The sequence below is a fragment of the Enhydra lutris genome, unplaced genomic scaffold, assembly GCF_002288905.1.
Source record: "Enhydra lutris kenyoni isolate GAN:26980312 unplaced genomic scaffold, ASM228890v2 scaffoldscaffold11, whole genome shotgun sequence".
NCBI lineage: Eukaryota > Metazoa > Chordata > Mammalia > Carnivora > Mustelidae > Enhydra > Enhydra lutris.
Window position 1 is genome coordinate 5,539,599 of NW_019154095.1, and position 23,285 is coordinate 5,562,883.

Consider the following 23,285-nt stretch of genomic DNA (forward strand, 5'->3'; position numbering starts at 1 on the left):
GGCCAACAGACACATGAAAAAGTGCTCCACATCACTCGGCATCAGGGAAACACAAGTTAAAACCACAATGAGACACCACCTCACATCAGTCAGAATGGCTAAAATTAACAAGTCAGGAAACGACAGATGCTGGCAAGGATGCGGAGAAAGGGGAACCCTCCTACACTGTGGTAGGAATGCAAGCTGGTGCAACCACTCTGGAAAACAGCATGGAGGTTCCTCAAAAAGTTGAAAATACAGCTACCCTCTGACCCAGCAATCACACTACTGGGTATTTACCCTAAAGATACAAATGTAGGGAACCAAAGGGGCACATGCACCCAACAGTTTATAGCAGCAATGTCCACAATAGCCAGACCTAGATGGAAAGAACCTAGATGTCCATCAATAGATGAATGGATCAAGAAGATGTGGCACATATATACAATGGAATACTATGCAGCCATCAAAAGAAATGAAATCTTACCATTTGCAGTGACATCGGTGGAACTAGAGGGTATTATGCTGAGCGAAATAAGTCAATCAGAGAGAGACAATTATCATATGGTCTCTCTGATATGAGGAATTGAGAGGCAGAGTGGGAGTTGTGGGGGGAAGGGAAGGAGCAAATGAAACAATATGGGTTTGGGAGGGAGACAAAACATAAGAGACTCTTAATCTCACAAAACAAACTGAGGGATGCTGGGAGGTGGGGGGGTAGGGAGAGGGTGGCTGGGTGATGGACCCTGAGGAGGGCATGTGCTATGGTGAGTGCTGCGATATGTGTAAGCTTGACGATTCACAGACCGGTGCCCCTGGGGCTAATAATACATTACATGTTAATAATAAATAAATGAATGAATGAATGAATAAATAAATAAATAAATAAATGGGGAAAAAAAACCAAATACCACAGGTTGGGGAACTCTAAACAGGGGACATTATGCCCCACAGTTTTAGAGCTGAAAGCCTAAGATCAGGGTGCATCACAGTTAAGTGAGAGCCCTTTTCCAAGTTGTAGCTTCTTGTACCCTCACATGCCAGAAGGGATGAAAAAGTCTTCTGGGAGCTCTCTTAAAAGGAAATTAATCTTGGTGTGCCTGGGTAGCTCAGTCAGTTAAGTATCCAAACTTTGTTTAGGCTCAGGCCATGATCTCAGTGTCAGGAGATCAAGCCCTGTATAGGGCTCTGTGCTGGCATGGAGTCTGCTTGAGATTTTCTCTCTCCCTCTGCCTTGGCCCCTTCCTCCCATTCTTATGCTTTCTCTCTCTCTCTCTCTCTCTTTCTCTCTCAAAAATTAAAAAAAAATGTAATTAAAAAATTTTAAAAAAATTTAAAAAGGGAACTAATATTGTTCATGAAGGCTCTAGCCTCATCCCCCGAAAACCTCCCCAAAGCCTCAGCTCCTAATGCTATCACGTTGTGGGTAAGGATTTCAATGTAGGAATTTGGGGCATACACATGGGACTACAGCATGCACTTAAAAACTTGTCAAGAGATTAGTTGTCACGCTGAGTATTCTTTGGAGGCAGGGGATATGTTTATTTCCTTGACTGTGGTGATGGCTCCTCTCATGCACACATACGTCCTGACCTAACAAAATGTATATATATTAAATACATGCAATTTTTTGGTATACCCATTAAACTCATTAAAGTTGATTTAAAAAAAAAAGAAAACATTGTTTTAACCAAATGAATCTAATATGGGTATCTCATTGCAAATGGGACACCTTGCTCTACTACCCATGCCCTTTTACCCAGGCTGTCCCCCTGCCCCAATCCCCACACCCCTTTTTCAGATTACTGCCCAGACATTGTATCTTCCACTTTGATTCAAGACTGTGATATGTTCCACAAATATATGTCACCTGACACTTTGCATTTTCCCCATACTAATATTTAAACACAGAAACAAGTAGCTACAAACACTGTGATTTTTCCCATTCCCATTCTTATCTGTTAAGTGATAAAGTGAATACATTTCCACAATTTCTACTATTTTTGTATCTTTAATTTTCAAGGAAATCTGTTCCATAGAGTTCACTCTTTCATCTAATTTGCTTTTAAAAATTATACATCAGATATTTCTTAGCAGAGTAATATACTTTTTAAAAAAAGAGAGAAAGATAACATTCTATAGAAGTGAATTTTAGCGTTTCAACTCCAACAAAAAACACATTGCTAAAGAAGAGAAAAACCGTATTCAACATGCTCTCGCATTACTGAAGTGAATATATACAGCATGCAATATTGTCGAGTCTCTAACTCATTAACTACTTTTCCTGTTTATGTTGAAATTTTTAAAATCTGAACTATTCTAGGCATGAAGATTTTTTTTTCTGGTAATGAACCAGATTCTGCGAAGATTTAAAGTTCTCTATGGCTATAAATGATACAGCTTTGGGAACTATTTGGCATTGAAACTATATGGTTCAATGTGCAATGACTCTTTTCCCATGACTCTTCTGGAAGCTGCAAAGTGTTATTTGGAATGACTCTAAGCACAAAGAATTATTCATTTTTGTGTTGTTCTTCAAAGATGTCTGTTTGATGACAGTTTGATACTTTAGACCCACTCAAGGGTAAGATTCTTATTTTTATTTAAAAATAATTTTGTTATATTAGGTGGTTGGATTACTTTTTTTCTGGCAAAACCCAATATGCCAACTTTACTTTAGTATTTCAATCTCTGTCCTTATTTGCCTTTATTTTAAAGATGTAGGAAACACCTTTTAAAGAAGAAAAAGTGCTCAATAAAGTCATATCTCAAAAAAAATACTGACATAGATTTCAAACTCATTAAAACAAAACTCTTCAAATTTCTTATAGTGTATTAAATCCTTAATGGAGATGCTTTAATATAAGAAAAAAAAAGTATGTAGGGCTGTAACTTTTGTGTTCAGTTAATTTTAATGTTTTTGAGAGAATAAAGGACAGCAGTCACACTTTCTACTTCTAATGGATAACATTTCATTCTGAAAAAGGGATGATGTAGACTTTCACTACTCATGAAATGAATACATGATTCATGTCAGCATTCCCACTGAGGAAAAGTTCTTTAAAAATGATAAAAGCATTGAAGGGCTACAAGACAAGTTGAAACAATGAAATCAAATCTCAGAAAAACCAAAGCAAAACCAAGAGTAGGGGCACCTGGGTGGCTTGGTTGGTTAACCATCTGACTCCTGATTTGGCTCAGGTCATGATCTCAGGGTCATAAGATCGAGCCCCAGCTCAGGCTTTATGCTGAGCCTGCTTGAGATTCTCTCTCTCCCTCTTCCCTCCCTGCTTGTGCTCTCACATGTGCTCTCTCTCTCAAGACAAAACAAAACAAAACAAAACAAAACAAAACCCCAAAACCAAAAACCAAGAATAAAGTCCAACTCTCTTTTGCTCTGAGGGCAAGCGTCTCCCCTGCCACCCCACAAAACAAGTCAGCAAAAACTAGGAAGAAACTATTGACTTCATAGGGTGAGAGAAACTGAAGTAATTAATTATAGAGAATCAGGACCCTGACCCTAATTAATCAACCTGGAAGGATTTACCTTCTGTTTTAAGTGTGCTATATACCAAATTTGGGCCGCCTTCCAACAACCAGCATTCATTCCCCTTTCTATCTGTGTTCTTTATATTACAGAGTCGGGAATCTGGGATACTTCATTCCTGAGAATCTCTTTTAAGCAGGGCTCCATTTTAGATTCTGCCAAACCAGCAGAAGAAATTACCGTACCCCTAGGTTTTCCAAGAGCCTCTGGGTTTCTCCCAGAAAGCACATACATCTTGGCTGTGGGCATCTTAAGTCACTCACAGAAGCTTCCAGAGAGTCTGCAAACTTCCCAGTTTCCACAGGCAATTCCCAGCATTTCTCACATCACTATCCTAGTCCTTCTGCTGGTTTTATAAGGACTGATTTATCTTTAATGATGAGAATAGACTTGGCTTCTCTGCCTCCTAACTGATACAGTGAAGGAGAGTGAGAAGTAAATGTGCACTTGAGTGAACAAGTTCGTATAAATTTTGTCAGTGGAGGGTTCCAGAGAACTTAAAATCTTGCAGTCTCCTGCCCAACACCAGGGGGAATAATAAAGTCAAAATTCACATCTCCAGCCTCAAATTATTGCTGAAAATTATTTTTTCCAAATCAACACATAGTTAACTATCCAAAGACATCCAAGCATGAGAAAACAAGACTTTGCGATTTAGAATAATCAGAAACAGCAGACAAAAGAAATGCACAAAATGATACTGGCTTATCAGTCAAGCATTATTAAAATATACTTGCTGTGTTGACATAAGTAAAACAAAAGCTTAAAAGTATCTAAAAGAACAGCAATGATTTAATAGGTTAGAAAAAAAGAATAAATTATTAGAGTAATTAGAATAAAATCACAGTAAAATAGAAGAAGTGAGAAAGTGAAAATGAATCATATAGTCCAAAAAAAGATTGAAAACATGAGCTGAAAAGTACATTAGATGCAGGTCAAGATAAAATTGATGAATTATAAGACACATTATTTAAAGACAAAATGTCCATCTATCTACATAGGTTTAATCTACATAAGTATATATAGGTGTAGATATCGTTATCTAATCATGTATCTAAAATACCTCACCACAATAAAACAAAAATCATGACAGAGACTAATAAAAATCTCCAGGAAGAAGGGAGAACTATTAATTAATATTATAAGTTAATGAGTTAAAGTTACATGTTTTATTTGGACAAAGCAGTAAAAATAAATATGGAGGATATACTTTTCAAAGTAATAGAGAAGAAAAGTATGATTAAAAAAAACCCCGATCAGTTCAAAAGGGGGTAACAAAGAAAAGGGAGGGAAGAACACAGAGGGAAAAAAAAACCTAGAATAAAGCACATAACTCCCAGCACTCTACCATGACAACAGCACTATTATTAATGGTATATTTAAACCCAAAATGTGGGCATCACATTCAACAAAATAAAACTTTTAGCTAAGTAACAAAAATAGACTAGATAAAAATGTTTCTATCCATAGGCTGTTTACAAGAGATGCATTTAAGCAAATATATCCCAAACTGGAGAGTAATACAATGGAAAAAGAAAAACATTCACATGTGAAAGAAACAAGACTGTTGTATCTGTAGTAATAGCAGTCAAAACAGATTTTAAAGCAAGAAGAATACCAGTCATTTCTGCTGTAACCAACACATGTATTCCTAAAGGTAAGAGCACCATGTCATACTTTGCACTTAAACAAACAAACAAGTAAAACAAAATATGACAAAATGGAGACAGGAACAAAACTATCATAAACTTGGTCAGTGAAACATGCAGTATCACAAATGTGGTACAATTTTATATGTGTTATAAGGTTGAGAATTACAAATATACTACAGTGAATATGAATTTGAAAAAGACAAAGTTTGCTTGTGGAAACAAGCATTGGAAGAATTATAGTTTATGAATTACTAAAAAAAGGAGGGAGGAAGGTCATCTGGAATCAGGAAAAAGGAAGAAACCAGGGGGAAAAATATCAAAACACTGTGTGGGTAAGTAAGTGTGTGTGTGTGTGTGTGTGTGTGTGTGTGTTTGTGTGTAAGAAATGGAAGGAGAGACAGACTGTGTGTTTTCCTATGTGGCTTAGTTCAGCTTAGTGCAATTTTACTCACCCAGTGTTTCTCAGGAACAAAATTACACATAATTAAAAAGTGAAATTTGCACATTCTTCAAATTGCCCTCAAAAAGATTATGTTTGAAAAAGTTCAAGTTTTCAAAACAAGCATTACAGTGAACTGATTATGCTAGCTACCTGAGGATCACTTCAAAATGGGGGAAATATTAGCCAGGAGAATATAAACGCTCTAACTGTATACATTTTCAGATACAGAAAGATCTATAAGGATAAACAGAAAACATCACAGTTATAAAGCAAGACTTTAACATACCTCTTAAGTTACTTGCTTTTATAAAAAAAAAAAAAAAAAAAACAGAAAAAAAAATCAGTGTACAGAACATTGGATCAATATGATTAACATGCTACAATCACAAGGTATAAAACCCTACAGATAACAACTAAAGATAAATATTCTGTACAAGGACACAGAGTATTTAGAAAGAGTAACCATATTCTGGGCTATAAAATGCCTCTTAACAAATTTTTAAGAAGAGATAATATATAGAGTATCATCTCCTAGGACCATGGAATTATGCTATGGAATAGAGAACTATACAACACAATAACTAGAAAATCCCAATCTGCTTGGAAATTTAGAAATAAATTTCTTACTAAGCCATAAGTTAAAGAAGAAAAGATTCTCTTCTGATTCCTAATGAAAATATTCAACACTTCTGGGGTGCCTGGGTGGCTCAGTGGGTTAAATCCTCTGCCTTCGGCTCAGGTCATGATCCCAGAGTCCTGGGATTGAGCCCCGCATCAGGCTCTCTGCTCAGCGGGGAGCCTGCTTCCCTCTCTCCGCCTGCCTCTCTGCCTGCTTTTGATCTCTGTCTGTCAAATAATAAAATCTTAAAAAAAAAAAAGGAAAAGAAAATATTCAACACTTCTTCCATGCACCAAAAAAGTACTTAAAAGGTATATAACCTTAAATGTATATATTGGCAGTGGAAAAATAGCCAAAAATTTAATAAACAAACCATCCATCTCAAAGTAAAAATAAATAAATGAATGAATGAATGAATGAATAAATAAATAAATAAAAGGGTGGAAAACAATGAAACAGAAAACACTATACAAGGAATAAACCAAGGAGAAATATTCTTTAAACTGACAAATTTCAGGTGATACTGACAAAAAAGCAGAGAGAGTGAAGGCAAAAATTAAATCAGGAATTGAGTAATAGGACATTTTTTGGGACCCTGTGGACATTAGAACAATAGTAAGATACTATAAGCAACCTTATTTTGAGAAACTTGAAATTCTAGATGAACAAACTTCCTAGGGAACTCCAGTTCTTAAAGACTTACTAAAGAAGAAATGGAGATGCTGACTAGTTCTAGAAACATTAGCAAAACTGAATCACTGACTCCCCCTTCTAAGTGCACACACACACACACACACACACACACACCCTGCACACAACATGCACACCCCTCATACCAAACAAAGAACTTCAGGCTCAGATACATGTGGTTTGAGGGGTATGGAGAAAAGCTCAGAAGTGACTTTTAAACAGAACCCTGAAAAACTGAGTTTTATGCTCAAATTGTAGCAAACAGAAAGATATCCCATTTGTAGTGGAAAGACAAAGTATATGATGACAACAGATCCTCTGAAATTAATTTAAAAGTTTAATGTAAGTGAAAATCTAGCTAACAACAACCCTTTCTAAGCCAGAATTGGTCAACCTGAGTCTAACGTATGTATAGAAAAATAAGTACATAAAAATAGCTAGAAATTCCTGAAAAAGAAAACCCATGAAATGAGACTTACCCAGATATTAAAACATACCACCAGGGTGCCTGGGTGGCTCAGTGGGTTAAGCCTCTGCCTTCGGCTCAGGTCATGATCTCAGGGTCCTGGGACTGAGCCCTGCATCGGGCTCTCTGCTCAGCAGGGAGTCTGCTTCCCCCCCACACCCTGCCTGCCTCTCTGCCTACTTGTGATCTCTCTCTCTGTCACAGATAAATAAAATCTTTAAAAACAAAAACAAAAAACAAAAAACATACCACCAAGACTCTACAAGTAAAGCAATGTGGTATTACCACATAAACACACACAAACCAGTAGCACAGAAAAGAAAACCCAGAAACAGATCCAAATTGACATGAAATTCAGTAAATGATAAAAGTGGCATCTCGAATTTAGACATTTGGTGAAAGATAATGTTGAATTCATGGCCCACACCATATACAAAATTAAGTTCCAAAGAGAGGATCTTTATAAATATAAGATACAAATCCAGGATTCTGAGGAGATGATAATTTCAACAACAACAAGTTTTAGGAATGTTCTCAAACCCCAACCTAAAAACAGTTGGGCTGACTAGACTGCAAAACAAAATCAAGAACAACAACAATAAATGCTAACATTTACAATAAAACGAGATGACCACGTATCTCCAAGAATCCCCAAATGTAAGCAAATAAGGAAAAGACACCAAGGACTTGAAAATCTGCACCATGTAAGGCATCTACAGAGAAGCAGGGAGGGGGGGATCACAGGATATTGGTTGGCCAAGAGAATACAGGAAAGCCAAAAGAGCCAACTTATAGTAATGGAAGGCACATCAGCCTAGACTGTTAGGCAGGGATGAGACTAGGAAAGATTTTAGCCACTGCAGGAACACATGTGAAGGGACAGCAGTTGGAACCCTCTGGCTTCTCAAAACCAACCTGTCAGGAATTGTTTACAGTTCTCAAGTAGAAAACTATAAGGAGAAGGAGGAATAGAGAAGGGGAACATAGCCAGGAAATATACAAAAGTCAGTCACTACTTATTTTAACACTGTACACACACACGGGGAAGCTCTAAGAAGCTAGAAAATGTAGCTAAAAGAAGCAGCCTTATAAACTATAGGAAAATAAAATCCACATAAAAATGAACAACAGGAAATTATCAAGGCCAGACATCATAAAAACTTACAAGAGTGAAGAAAGATGCAGAACAATATTCCTACAGACAAATCATGAGAGAAAGATAAGACAAATGCAAAACTGAGAAATACCATTAATACACTATTTCAAAATGAGACATTTAATAGATGATCTGGGATGTGAAAGCAGAACCACGTAAATGAGAATTAGAAAAACTAAGACACGAGGACACAGACTCAAAAGAGAATTAGACATAAAAATAATTATAAAAATTAACACTAAATAAGAAAGAATATGATGGAGTGCCTGAGAGGCTCAATGGGTTAAGCCTCTGTCTTCGGCTCAGGTCACGATCTCAGGGACCTGGGATCAAGCCCCACATAGGGCTCTCTACTCAGCAGGGAGCCTGCTTCCCCCTCTCTCTCTCTGCCTGCCTTTCTGCCTACTTGTGATATCTCTCTCTCTCTCTCTCTTTCTCACTGTTAAATAAATAAATAAAAATTTTAAAAGAAAAAAAAAGAACATGAGCAAATCAAGCCAATACTAATGTCTAAAAATAGAAAGCAAAAGAGGAAAGTTACAAAAATTTATAAAGAAATGAAGAAAAATATAAAATGTAAGATAAAAATAAGAGGAAAATGTCAAATACTAAAAGGCAGGCAAAGAAGATACAATACAGGAATAATGGGAGTCCCTGAAAAGTAAAAATAAGCAAGAGACTAGAACATAGGCTATAAAGTCCAACACACACAAACAAAATCTGGAGACAGGAGATTTCAAAATACATATTAAAAGAACATATCACGCACTTAAGAAAATCAAATCAGAATGGCTAAAAACAAGACAGATTCAAGTAAAAGTAGTGAACTTTAGAGATAGCCTTTGGGGCTTCTAGGTAAATTATATGATCTTCAGACTTTTCAACAGCAAGGGAAAGCAAAGAACAGGTATAAGGTACTCAGGGAAAGAAACTGTGAATTGAGGATTTATATCCAACAAAACTGATCTTCGAGTATAAAAAAAAATTGAATTATGAACTGTTTTCAAGATGCAAGAGCTCAGAAGATCATTCCTTTGAATGTTTTCTAAGGAATGTGCTGAAGAACAAGCTTCACATAATCAGAATGATTATGAAAGACAGAAACAGTGATTTATGGTGAATATTAATGAGCCTGAGGAGCACCAGTGAATTTGGTGTTTCTTGAGCAGAAGACACATGGGGGCTGCAGTGGATCTCATTAATAATTGGATGATTTAAGACCTCATGAATACTGACATACTGATACTCTCGTTTGGCTCATGAACACAGGATACCTAGGTGCTTCAAGTATATTTAATGTATTATTCATACTTGGTGCCTCCTTAGCCTTCAATCTTTTTCTATGCTCAGATGCTCACTAATGTCTAATATGTCACAAGCTACCTGTGTCTATACTCTTTTACATATGCTCTTAATGCAATTTTTATGTTTCTCTTCTTTTCTGTAATGGAATGGAGTCTTATTAAATAAGACAAAGCACATATGGGAGGGGAATAAGCAATGGTGCAAAATTTTAACATTTGATGAAACTAGATGAAGGGTATATGGGGATTCATTGTACATATTCCTGAGACTTTTTATATTTTCCTGAATGAAAAGTTAAGGGATTGATTCCTTAATTTCTCCTGCTGCTTCATTACTGGTACATAGAAATGAAACAGATTTCTGTACATTAATTTTGTACCCTGGGAAATTAGTGAATTCATGTATCAGTTCTAGCAATTCTTTGGTGGAGTCTTCTGGTTTTTCTATGTATAGTATCAGGTATCTTCAAATGGTATAAGTTTTAATTCTTTCTTGCCAATTTGGACATGTTTTATTTCTTTTTATTGTCTGATTGTTGTGGCTAGGACTTTCAGTACTATTTTGAATAAAAGTGGTAACAGTAGATATCCCTGTCTTATTCTGATGATAGAGGAAAAGCTCTCAGTTTTCACCCATTGAGGATGACATTAGCTGTGGGTTTTTTATATATGGCCTTTATTTTGTGGAAGTATGTTCCCTTTAAACCTACTTTGTTGAGATCTTATCATGAATGGATGTTGTACTTTGTCAAATGATTTTTCTGCATCTGCTGAAATGATTATATGGTTCTTATCCTTTTAAGAATGTGGTGTATCATGTTGATTGATTTAGGAATATTGAGCCACCCTTGCAATCCAGGAATAAATCCCACTTTACTATGGTAAAGATTGTTTTAAGGTATTGTTGGATTTGGTTTGCTACTATTTTATTGAGAATTTTACATCCATATTTCATGAGGGATATGGCCTGCAGTTTTCTTTTTTTGTGGTGTCTTTATCTAGTTTCAGTATCAGGATAATGCTGGCCTTGCTGAATGAACTTGGAAGTTCTCCTTCCTTTTCTATTTTTTGGGATAGTTTGAGAAGAACAGGTATTAAGTTTTCTTTAAATGTTTGGTAGAATTCACCTGCAAAGCCAACTGGCTCTGGACTTTTGTTTCCTGGGAGAATTTTAATTACTGATTCAATTTCTTTGCCTGTTGTTGGTCTATTCAATTTTTCTATTTCTTCCTGTTTCAGTTTTGGTAGTTTATCTGTTTCTGGAAATTTATCCATTTCCTTCAATTTGTCCAATTTGTTGGCATATAATTTTTTATAACATTCTCTTATAATTGTGGTGTTGGCTATTCTTCCTCTCTCAATTGTGATTTTATTTATTTGGTTCCTTTCTCTTTTGTTTTCGATACATCTGGCTAGAGATTTATCAACTTTATTAATTTTTTCAAAGAACCAGCTCCAAGTTTCACTGATTTGTTCTATCATTTTTTATAGTTCCTATATAATTTATTTTGCCCTCATCTTTATTATTTCCTTCCTTCTGCTAGCTTTGGGCTTCATTTGTTGTTCCTTTTCCAGCTCCTTTGGGTGTAATGTGAGGTTATTTGAAATTTTTCTTGTTTCTTGAGGTGGGCAGGTATTGCTATGTACTTCCCTCAGAACCCAGTTTAGCTGCATGCCAAACAATTTGGAACGTTATGTTACATTTTCATTTGTTTCCATGTATTTTTTTAAATTCATTGTTGATTTCTTGGTTGACCCATTCATTGTTTAGTAGCATGTTGTTTAACATCCATTTATTTGTGGTCTTTCCATATTTTTTTTCTTGCCATTGCCTTTGAGTTTCACAGCACTGTGCTCAGAAAAGATGCATGATAGGATTTCAATATTTTTGTGTTTGTTGGGGCCTGATTTGTGACTCAATATCTGTTCTATTTTGAAAAATGTTCCATGTGTACTCTAAAAGAATGTGTATTCTGCTGTTTTAGGGTGAAATGCTCTGAATATATCTGATAAATCTATCTGGTCTAGTGTGTCATTCAAAGCCACTGTTTCTTTGTTAATTTTCTGTTAGACGACCTGCCCATTGCTGTTTAAGTGGGGTGTTAGAGTCCCATACTATTATTGTATTATTATCAATGTGTTCCTCAATGTTTACTAATTGTTTTATATATTTGGGTACTCCCATGATGGGTGCATAAATATTTATAATTGTTAGATCTTGTTGGATTGTCCCCTTTATTATGATATAGTGCCCTTCTTTATCTTTTGTTACAGTCCCTGTTTCAAAGTCTGGTTTGTCTGATACAAGTATTGCTGCTCCTGCTTTCTTTTGACATCCATTTGTGTGATAAATGCATCCCCTCACTTTCAATCTGCAGGTATCTTTAGGTCTAAAATGAGTCTTTTGTAGGCAGCACATAGACAAATCTTACTTTTTTATTTATTCTGACATCCTACATCTTTTGATCGAAGTGTTCAGTCCATTTACATTCAAAGTAATTATTGATAGATATGCCCTTATTCCCATTTTATTACTAATTCAAAGGAACACATGCACCTTGATGTTTGTAGTAACATCATCTACAATAGCCAAACTATGGAAACAGCCCAAGTGTCCATTGACAGATGAATGTGTAAAGAAAATGTGTGTATATATATAATGGAATATTATTTAGCCATAACAAAGAATGAAACTTGACATTCGCAATGACATTGAGGGAGCTAGAGAGTATTAGGCTAAGTGAAATAAGCCAATTAGAGAAAGACAAATACCATATGATCTCACTCATATGTGGAATTTAAGAAACAAAACAAAGCAACAAAAGGAAAAGACAGAGAGAGAGGCAAACCAAGAAACAGACTCAACTATAGAGAACAAACTGATAGCTACCAGAGGGGAGCTGGGTGGGGGATGGAGGCAATAGGTGATGGGAACTCAGGAGGGCACTTGTCATGATGAGCACTAGGTGATATACAGAAGTGCTAAATCACTATATTGTATACCTGAAACTAATACGACACTGTATGTTAAATGAAATGTAAATAAAATGTTAAAAAAATAAAGAGTCTATAAAACCCTGAATTCCCTCCTTGTTTCAGCTTGGTGGATGGCTGCAATTTCTATTCTCATTGTTGCAGAAGTCTGGGGTTTTATTCTCTGGAGAGTTCTCTGAACTGTAGTATACCAGGTACCTACCCTAACTCTAACTTTAACCCTAAGCCCTAACCATATCACTAAGCCGAATCCTCTGGAGAGGTCTCTGAACTGCAGGATGCCAGGCACATACCGTAACCCTAAGCACTAACACTGGATCCTAAAACTAACTCTAAACCCATCCTCCGGAGAGATCTCTGAACTGCAAGATACGAGGCACATATTCTCATGCTGGCCATATCCCTATCTATAACCCTAACCCTGGCTCTAACACTAGATCTGAAGGAGAAAAAAAAAAAGATGTTATTGTGTACACACACACAGACACACACACACACACACACACACACACACACAAGAATATTACTCAACCATAAAAAGGAATGAAATCTTGCCATTTGCAACAACATGGATGGAGCTAGAGAGTATTATGTCAAGTAAAATAAGTCAGAGATAGACAGATACCATATGATTTCACTCATATATGGAATTTAAGAAACAAACAAGCAAATGGAAAAAGAGAGATATAGAGTGGCAAACCAAGACTCAGACTCCTAACTATAGAGAACACACTAATGGTTATCTGAGGGGCAGAAGGTGGGGAGATGGGAGAAACCAGTGACTGGGATTAAGGAGTGCACTTGTGATGAGCACTGGGTGATGTATGGAAACGCTGAATCACTAAATTGTACACCTGAAACTAATTTTGTGTTGTTTGTTGAGTTACTGGAATTTTAAATAAAAACTTTTTTAAAAAGTTGGGGGGAAATAAAAAATTTAAGCACTTAAGACAAAAGAGTGGAGAGAAAAGAGAAAAGTATTTCAGACAGAAGAAACTGTACATATGAGAGTCTCCTCTCCAACCCCAGAAAAGGAGAGCTCAGTTCTTCAGAAAGGGGGATAGTGACCAGTGTAACGGGACATAGTCACATCAGAAGAGAGGCACGAAGCACACCAGAGAAGGATCTGTGGCAACTGGTCATTGTAAGAATCCTGGCAGAAGCTGGCCATAGCTGGGATTCTAGCGGTGGTGCTAGACACGGGAAGAAACCAACGGACACAAGACATGTCTATACATGTCTTGTAATTGAACTGACAGCATCAATGGAAGGTTTAGACTTGGGTTGGGAGAAAGAGGTGGTATACCAGATGACACCAGCTTCGTAGCATTCGTAGAATTCTCCATTGAGAACTGGTAGAAGAACAGATTTTGAGAAGATATCAACTATTTACTATTCCACAGATACAAGTACTTATGATGAGACAGGTCCACCTTATCCACATGGGGTATGTTCCAAAGGATGAGTATGTCCCCATTGGATTTATATGTCCTCAATGGATGCTTGAAGCCACACATAGTGCCCAATACATACTACAGTTTCTCCTGTACATACATGCCCATGATAAAGTTCCACTTATGAGTTAGGCACAGTAAGAGACTGACAACGATACTAAAATAGAACAAAACAATCTGTAATATAAGCTATGTGAATGTGAGCACTCTCTCTCAAAATATCTTATTGTCCTATACTCACACTTCTTGTGCTGATGTGAGATGATAAAATGCCTATGAGATGAGACAAAACGAGGTAAACGATATGGGTGTTGTGACATCGCATGAGGTTACTACTGACCTTCTGAGGCTATGTCAAAAGAATTATCTCCTCTGGACCATGGTTAACCATGGGTAACTGGGACCATAGAAGGCAAAACCATCGAGGACAGGGAGCTACCGCATATTTTTTTAATATTTAAGAACACCTGACTAGCCCAATGTTATACATGAGGTAAGTAAAATTCAGAATGCGTCCAACATTATAAAAAGGCATGTATTTATATATTTATATAATATTTTATATATATATATTTATATTTATATATTATATCTGTGTGATTTCTAAAACCCTGGACAATAGTGCTTATATTTTTCCCATCTTTTATGAAACTCAAAATCCCTAAACCCATTGATGTGCAACTTAAGGAATGCAAAAGGGTCAGATAAAATAAGACTTCTCTTTACTACTTAGAATTCTCTGGACCCAAAGACAAAAGGGAAAGTAGTGGAAGGGAAACCTAATCCCCGCGCTCTGAGGTTCCAAGCATCTTGTTCAGGTATCTCACAGAGAGGGGCCAGGGGGAAGAGGGCCAAGGCAGACTGGTGGTCAAGTAATAAGGCCCGCAGACACAAGTAAACCATAGCCAGGCACTATTTACCTCCTCGAGGTCCAACCACATCCGTTTCAGATAAGCCTGCTTGGTGGCAGGGATGCACCCACGTCTTCACAGGACATTCCCCAGGGGGTACATTCATCCCACTGTGAGGAATGAATTCTTACTCTCAGAAATGTAAGCCTCAGAGTTTCATTTGTGTCCCTTTATGGCTTTTAACAATGCGTTCTGACTATTTTAAGGTAAGGTGAAATGGGTTGCTCTCCTTTACTAGGGCGATGTCTTGCCTCGGATTCCCTCTGCCCCACTTACACAGACACCTCTAGCAGGGTCCGCCCGCGCAGAAAATTATAAAGCATTAGCCACACTCACGTAAAACCATTACGATCATCCCGTAGCATCCAAACAAAAGCGTCTCACCAAACAATATCTCTGATTACTCTGCACAATACAGGGAGGCAATGATGCCGTCTCTAAATGGAGTTTGAAGTTTTGATACTTAAGAACCTGATTATTTTCACACACAAGAAAGGCAACAAAACAAGTTTCATGTGAAACTGTGGAATATTTAAAACGCCAATTTAAGACTGTTTACACCTAAAGAGGAAAGCGTTCAGCATCGTGGACACAGTGCATATGAAGCACAAGACGACTGCAAATCCTTCACTGCCATTTCCAGAGCTGGGAATACACTTGTCAAAGAAACAGAGGAACTTAAGCACTGATGGGGAGAGGAAAACCGCTCATCACATTTGTTTCTTTAAGTCATGTAAGTTAACTTGGGAATTAAAACTGGCACCACAGCTATGAGAAAGTGCCGGGTGGAGAGAAACATTGAGTTCATGATACCTTTAGAGCTTAGAAAGACAGTTTTTGGACCAAAGCAATGAGTGAGCCCTTGCCAATTCTTAAGAGCAACAGAGACTGGTAACCACAAGAGATTACAAAACATGAATTAGCATTTGTATTTGGTTCATTAGGAGGCTGATTAACCAACTCTGCAGTCATTTCTTTTGGGTACCTTAAAACTCAGAGAGAATGAGGCTTTAACACAAATGCCTTCAGCTTGAAATAAGGCCACCAAGTTCAGGCGCTGACTCGGCAACACTCTTGCTCCATGACCCTGGAGAAATAACCTAACACTCACTTACCAAGTCTGCAGAAGGCAGTTTTAAATGCATTTAAAATCCTGAGATATTGAAGCCAGAGAGTGGCCCTAGAGATCACCCAATCCCCATTCTTTTATAGAGCAATCAAGTGAAGCGCCAATCGGTTAAGAGACAATTTAAATCAGGATCTTTTATTCCTGATTCCTATGTTTTCAACTCACCACCAAGGATTTAAGTGCAATTAAAGAGGTTAGGAGAAAAGGAAAAATAGGTATGATTTATGTTATCGTTTATTGACTCGCAACAGCTGTCCCAACAGTGACACTTCATATGCGTTCTCACTATATCCATTTTACATTTTTTCAAATTCAAGGAAAAAAAAGGAAACTGAAGATCAGAGAACTTATGTAACTTGCTTCTGTTCATATGGCAAAATGGTAACAGGAAACTCATGTTCTTCGGCCTTTACTTGGCCTGCTATGCTCATTAACCAGGCTCTCTGCAACAATGAATCTCAGAACAGTGAAAAAAGAAAATAAAATTTAAAAAAAGATAAATAAAATAAAAAGGCTCTCTGTAATGTCCTCAGAGCCAGGTTCAAAAATCAATGCAAGTCATGGTGAGTGCTGTGTGTGTGAAGTGTGTAAAGCTGGCGATTCACAGACCTGTACCCCTGGGGATAAAAATATATTATATGTTTATAAAAAATAAAATTTAAAAAAATCAATGCAAGTCAATTAATAACAAGACTTGTTGATATATTTATTTTTTTTAATCTTTGAATTTCTTTTCAGTGTTCCAGAATTCACTGTTTATGCACCACACCCAGTGCTCCATGCAATACGTGCCCCCACAATACTCACCACCAGGCTCACCTCCCTCCCCTCCAAAACCCTCAGTTTGTTTCTCAGAGTCCGCAGTCTCTCATGGTTCATGTCCCCCTCCAACTCCCATGGAGTTTTTTTCCCATGAGGGAAAAGTTAGTTTCCCCCAACTCCCTTCTCCTCTCCATCTCCCATGTCCTCCATATTATTCCTTATGCTCCACAAATAAGCGAAATCATGATAATTGACTCTCTCTGCTTGACTTATTTCACTCAGCATAATCTCCTCCAGTCTCGTCCATTCTGATACAAAAGTTGGGTATTCATCCTTTCTGATGGAGGCATAATGCTCCATAGTATATATGGACCAAATCTTCTTTATCCATTCATCTGTTGAAGGGGATCTGGTTCTTTTCACAGTTTGGTGACTGTGGCCATTGCTGCTATGAACATTGGGGTACAGATGGCCCTTCTTTTCACTACATCTGTATCTTTGGGGTAAATACCCAATAGTGCAATTGCAGGGTCATAGGGAAGCTCTATTTTTAATTTCTTAAGGAATCTCTACACTGTTTTCCAAAGTGGCTGCACCAACTTGCATTCCTACCAACAGCATAAGAGGGTTCCCCTTTCTCCACATCCTTTTCAACACATGTTGTTTACTGTCTTGTTAATTTTGGCCATTCTAACTGGTGTAAGATGGTACCTCAGTGTGGTTTTGATTTGAATCTCCCTTGATATTTTATAATGCATTTTATGTCTAACTTTATGAAAGATCTTGATTTATAATTTTAACTCTGTGCAGTTGTGGAGTTTTAGAATAAGAGTATTCTTCATTTCCTAAAATAAATTTAGGAGTAGGAGATTATCATTATCTATTTTCTGAAGACTGTGTGCATTTTTTTCCTTCAATATTTGCTACAATGATCCAGTGAAACTATCAGCAGCAGTGTTTCCCTTTGAGGATATTGATTATGGATTCAATTGATTTAACAGATATATGCCTATTCAACTTCTCTATTTCTTCCTGAGTCCATAAAAGTAATTTTTGAAGAAACTGGTCAAGTCTATTAAGTTGTCCAGGTTAAAATGCAGGACAGCAAGAAACAGAAACAGAATCATAAAGATGGAGGGGAGACAAAAAATTGTCTTTGTTTGCAGATGGCATAAATACATAGTAAAAAGGGAATCTAGAGATAGTAAGTGAATACGTAGAATTTATATTGATTTATACTGACAACTAATGAATAACATTGTTTGCAATATTACTTCATTATTTTTGAATGTTCTATCTGCTCTGATGCTACTTCTATAATTGGAATACTGATGTCTGATATTTTTCTATTTCCCCTTGATCAGTTGTGCTAGATTTTTATTGATTTCATTAATTTTTTCACAGAATAAAGCTTGAGGTGTGTTCTTTTTCTCTATGCTTGGTCTTTCTATTCTTTTCTGTTTGCTTCCTATACTTTCCATTTCTTTCGCTAATTATTTTGGCATAACATTCTAAGTTCTTGGTTTTTCTTTCTTCCTAATTTCTTAAAGTAGTAATTTAACTACTATCAAATAAGATGGTTTCCTAGAGTATGAAATTTTCCAGCTATAAATTTTTTCTTCTTTTAGCCACTTCCCACATTTATACTTCCATTACCTTTCAGTTCAAAATATTTCTAATTTCTCTTGTCATTTCATTTTGACCTACAGCTGATTTTTAAATGTGGTTTTAAGTTTCCAAGCATTTGTAATCTTTTCTACATATCTTATGTCTGTTCATTTTCAGTTTAGTTTGGTTAAAGCACATACACTATTAGAGGGAGCTGCCAGATTCAGCTTGTTCTGACTTAAGACAGTTGTTGTTATATATCTGGGATTTCAACAAGCTTAAAATTGGACCTGCCATGGAAATCTGCAAATCAAATTAGGGATTTTGTTTTTTGAGAAGCTGGTTTAATATAACAAAACTGAATACAATGTTTCAGACTCTTAAATTTTTAGGTACATTTTATGCCCCAGCATGAGGTCTGTGGTGGTGATCATGTCATGTGCACTTAGAAGAGGATGTAGTGTTCAATGTTACATGCATATGTTGCATGCCAAATTGGTAAAAACCATTTTCAGATCTCCCATATATTTATAATTCCTAATGACCAAATATTAAGAGTGTTAAAATTCCCAACCACGAGCGTGGATTTCTCTAAGCTCTCCTTTAATTTTCTCATTGTGTCTGCTTTATTCTACTCACACTTATTTTGAGATCTAATTAGTCTGATATTACAAGAGCCACAGCAACACTATTTGCACAAAATATTTTCAATCCTTTCCCTTTATATCTCTGTGGGTTTCTGAAGTGTCTACTGTGGAAATAAAATCTTGGGTATTTGATTTTCATACCTTTTTTGAAATTACAGACTTTTTTTTTTTAAGATTTTATTTATTTATTTGTCAGAGTGAGCACAGGCAGACAGAGTGGCAGGCAGAGGCGGATGGAGAAGCAGGCTCCTGCTGAGCAAGGAGCCCGATGTGGGACTCGATCCCAGGACGCTGGGATCATGACCTGAGCCGAAGGCAGTGGCTTAACCAACTGAGCCACCCAGGGGTCCCAAAATTACAGCCTTTTAATGGGAATGTTAGCTCCCTTTACAGTCAATGGGTTCCCACTAGATGTGGTTTCTGTCTACCCTCTTGGTATCTGTTTTCTAGCTTTCCCATGTGTCTTCTCCCTTTACTCACCTCATTTTGGATTAATTAATTTACTTTCAATTTCCATTTCATTACAGTATTTTAGCTACTCATTTTTATGAACTTTTAAAAAAAAATTTGATCCAGTATCTCATACCTTACTAGAATACACTTTAAGTTAGGCATGCTACTACTTATGTAAAATGTAATATCCTCAAAACTCTAAAATTTGACATTCTTAATATGTCATGCTATTATTATAAATTTCACCTCCAAATATTAATAAACTCTCAATAAATTGTTATTTTCTCATATTGGTCAGCTGCCTTTCAAAGGAAAAAAAAAACAGAATCAAATGGGGAAAGGAGAGAGGCAAGATGGCAGAGGAGTAGCAGGCTGAAATGACATCAGATCACAGGAGATCAGCTAGACAGTTATCAAACCATTCTGAACTCCTACAAAATCAACAGGAGATAGAAGAGAAGAAGAGCAGCAATTCTAGGAACAGAAAATCGACCACAGTCTGGAAGGTAGGACGTGCAGAGAAGTGAATCCAAAGTAATGGGAAGATAGACCACAGGGGGAGGGGCTGGCTCCTGGCAAGTGGCAGAGCAACAGAGCACAAAATCAGAACTTGCAGAAGTCTGCTCCACTGAGGGACATCACTCCAGAGGCTAAGCATGGGTGAAGTCCTCACGGGAACAGAGTGGTCTCAGTTCCCACAGGGCAAGATCAGGGGTATCTGAGTGTGTCAAAGCTGCCAGGTATCAGAGCAGGAAGCTGACTACAGAGACAGAGCGAAAGAGTGAGCTTTCAGATCGGGGTTACCTTAAACCATTATCCAAGGTACAGCCGAACCACTGCTCTTTGAGCATGGACCCCATGAGTGACAGATCCAGGGAGACTCACCTTCCTGTTCTGGGAGAAGCAACTTGGCAGGAATCTGCAGGATTTGGAGACTCCAAATGGGGCTGTGCACCAGAGATAGAAATGCCTGGTCACAGGCTGGGTGAGCTTAGAATGTGGCCAGAGACCAGAGAGATGGGAGGGACTGATGGCTTATCTCTGAGGGCGCACTGAGGAGTGGGGCCCCCAGAGCTCTCTGCTCCTCCTGGCAGGAGGTTGTGAGACCGCCAATTTCATTCTTGTCCTCCAAAGTGGTATGGAAAGTGTTCAGGGAACAAAAGCTCCAAGAGAGAACCCAAGCAGACTACTTAGCCTGGTGCCTGGCAAGGGCAGTGCAATTCTACCTCAGGCAAAGACACTTGAGAATCACGGCAACAGGCTCCTCCCACAGAAGATCAGCAAAACCATCCAGCCAAGACCAAGCTCAACGATCAAGGAGTACAGCAGAACTCCAGAGCTAGGGGAAAGCGACGCATAGAATTGATGGCTTTTTCCCCATGAACCTTTAGTCTTGCAAAGTTAGCTTTTTTTAAATTTTATTATTTTTTCTTATTCTATATGTTTAACATTTCCTCTTTCTCTTTTAGTGTTTTTTAACTAATTTATCTTAACAATAACTTTCTTTAAAAAATATTTTTAGAACTTCATTGTTATAGTCATATTTTATCCCTCCATTGTATTTAACCTTATTTTTGTATACATATAGGTTTTCTTTTTTCTAAAAAAAATTTGGGATACAATTTCTTCTAATAGCTCAAAATATACTTTAATCTAGCACATGGCTTGTTCTAGTCTCCAGCTTGAGTACATTCTCTCCTCTTTTTTTTTTCTTTCTCTTTTTCTAACCAACTTATCAATTTCTTTTTTAGAATGTTCTTAAATTTTCATCTTTATAGTCATAGTCCATCCCTTCATCATGTTTAACCTTATTATATATATATATTTTTTTTTTCTTTCTTTAAAATTTTAGGAGGTAATTTCTACTAAGAGACCAAAAAAGAGCCAAAATCAAGTGGGTGGCTCTATTCTATTAATGAGTCTAATATATATATATACATATATACATACATATAAAAATTTATATATACAAATTTTTGTGTATAGATATATATAAATTTTTGTATTTATATATACAAATATAATTTTTCTATACATATATAAAATTTATATATATATATAAATATATATGTATATATATAATTTTTATTTTTTATTTTTAAAAATTTTTATTTCTTTTTTCACTTTTCTTTTCTCCATGGTTTTAGATCTCTTCTGATTTGGTTAGCACACATTTTTCTGAGGTCGTTGCCACCCTTTTAGTATTTTATTCTCTCATTCATATATTCTTATCTGTATAAAATGACAAGACATAAAAACTCACCACAAAAAAAAAGAAAAACAGGCAGTACTGATGGCTAGGGACCTAATCAATATGGACACTAGTAATATGTCAGAACTAGAGTGTAGAACAATGATTCTCAAGGTGTTAGCTGGGCTTGAAAAAGGCATGGAAGATAGTAGAGAAACCCTTTGTAGAGAAATAAAATCCCTTTCTGGAAAAATAAAAGAACTAAAATCTAACCAAGTTGAAATAAAAAAGCTATTAATGAGGTGCACTAAAAAATGGAGGCTCTTATTGCTAGGATAAATGAGGCAGAAGAGAGAATTAGTGATATAGAAGACCAAGTGGTGGAGAATAAAGAAGCCGAGCAAAAGAGAGACAAACAACTACTGGACCATGAAGGGAGAATTCAAGAGATAAGTGATACCATAAGATGAAACAATATTAGAATAATTGGGATTCTAGGAGAAAAAGAAAAGAGAGAGGGCAGAAGGTATATTGGAGCAAATTATATTAGAGAATTTCCCTAATATAGCAAAGGGAACAATCATCAAAATCCAGGAGGCACAGAGAACCTCCCTCAAAATCAATAAAAAATAGGTTCACACCCCATCATCTAATAGTAAAACTTACAAGTCTTAGTGGCAAAGGGAAAATCCTGAAAGCAGCTCAGGACAAGAAGTTTGTAACATACAATGGTAGAAATATTAGATTGGCAGCCAACTTATCCACAGAGACCTGGCAGGCCAGAAAGAACTGGCAGGATATATTCAGAGAACTAAATGAGAAAAATATGCAACCAAGAATACTATATCCAATTATGCTATCATTGAAAATAGGAGATATTAAAAGCTTCCAGGACAAACAAAAAATATAAGTATTTGCAAATACCAAACCAGCCCTACAGGAAATATTGAAAGGGTCCTCTAAGCAAAGAGAGAGCCTAAAAGTAGTAGACCAGAAAGGAACAGAGAAAATATACAGTAAATGTCACCTTACAGGTAATACAATGGCACTAAATTCATATCTCTCAATAGTTACCCTGAATGTAAATGGGCTAAATGCCCCAATCAAAAGACACAGGGAATCAGAATGGATTAAAAAAAAATCAATAAGCTGTCTACAAGAAACTCCTTTTAGACCCAAAGACACCTCCAGATTTAAAGTGAGGGGGTGGAAAACAATTTACCATGCTAACGGACATCAAAAGGAAGCGGTGTGGCAATCCTTATATCAGATAAATTATAT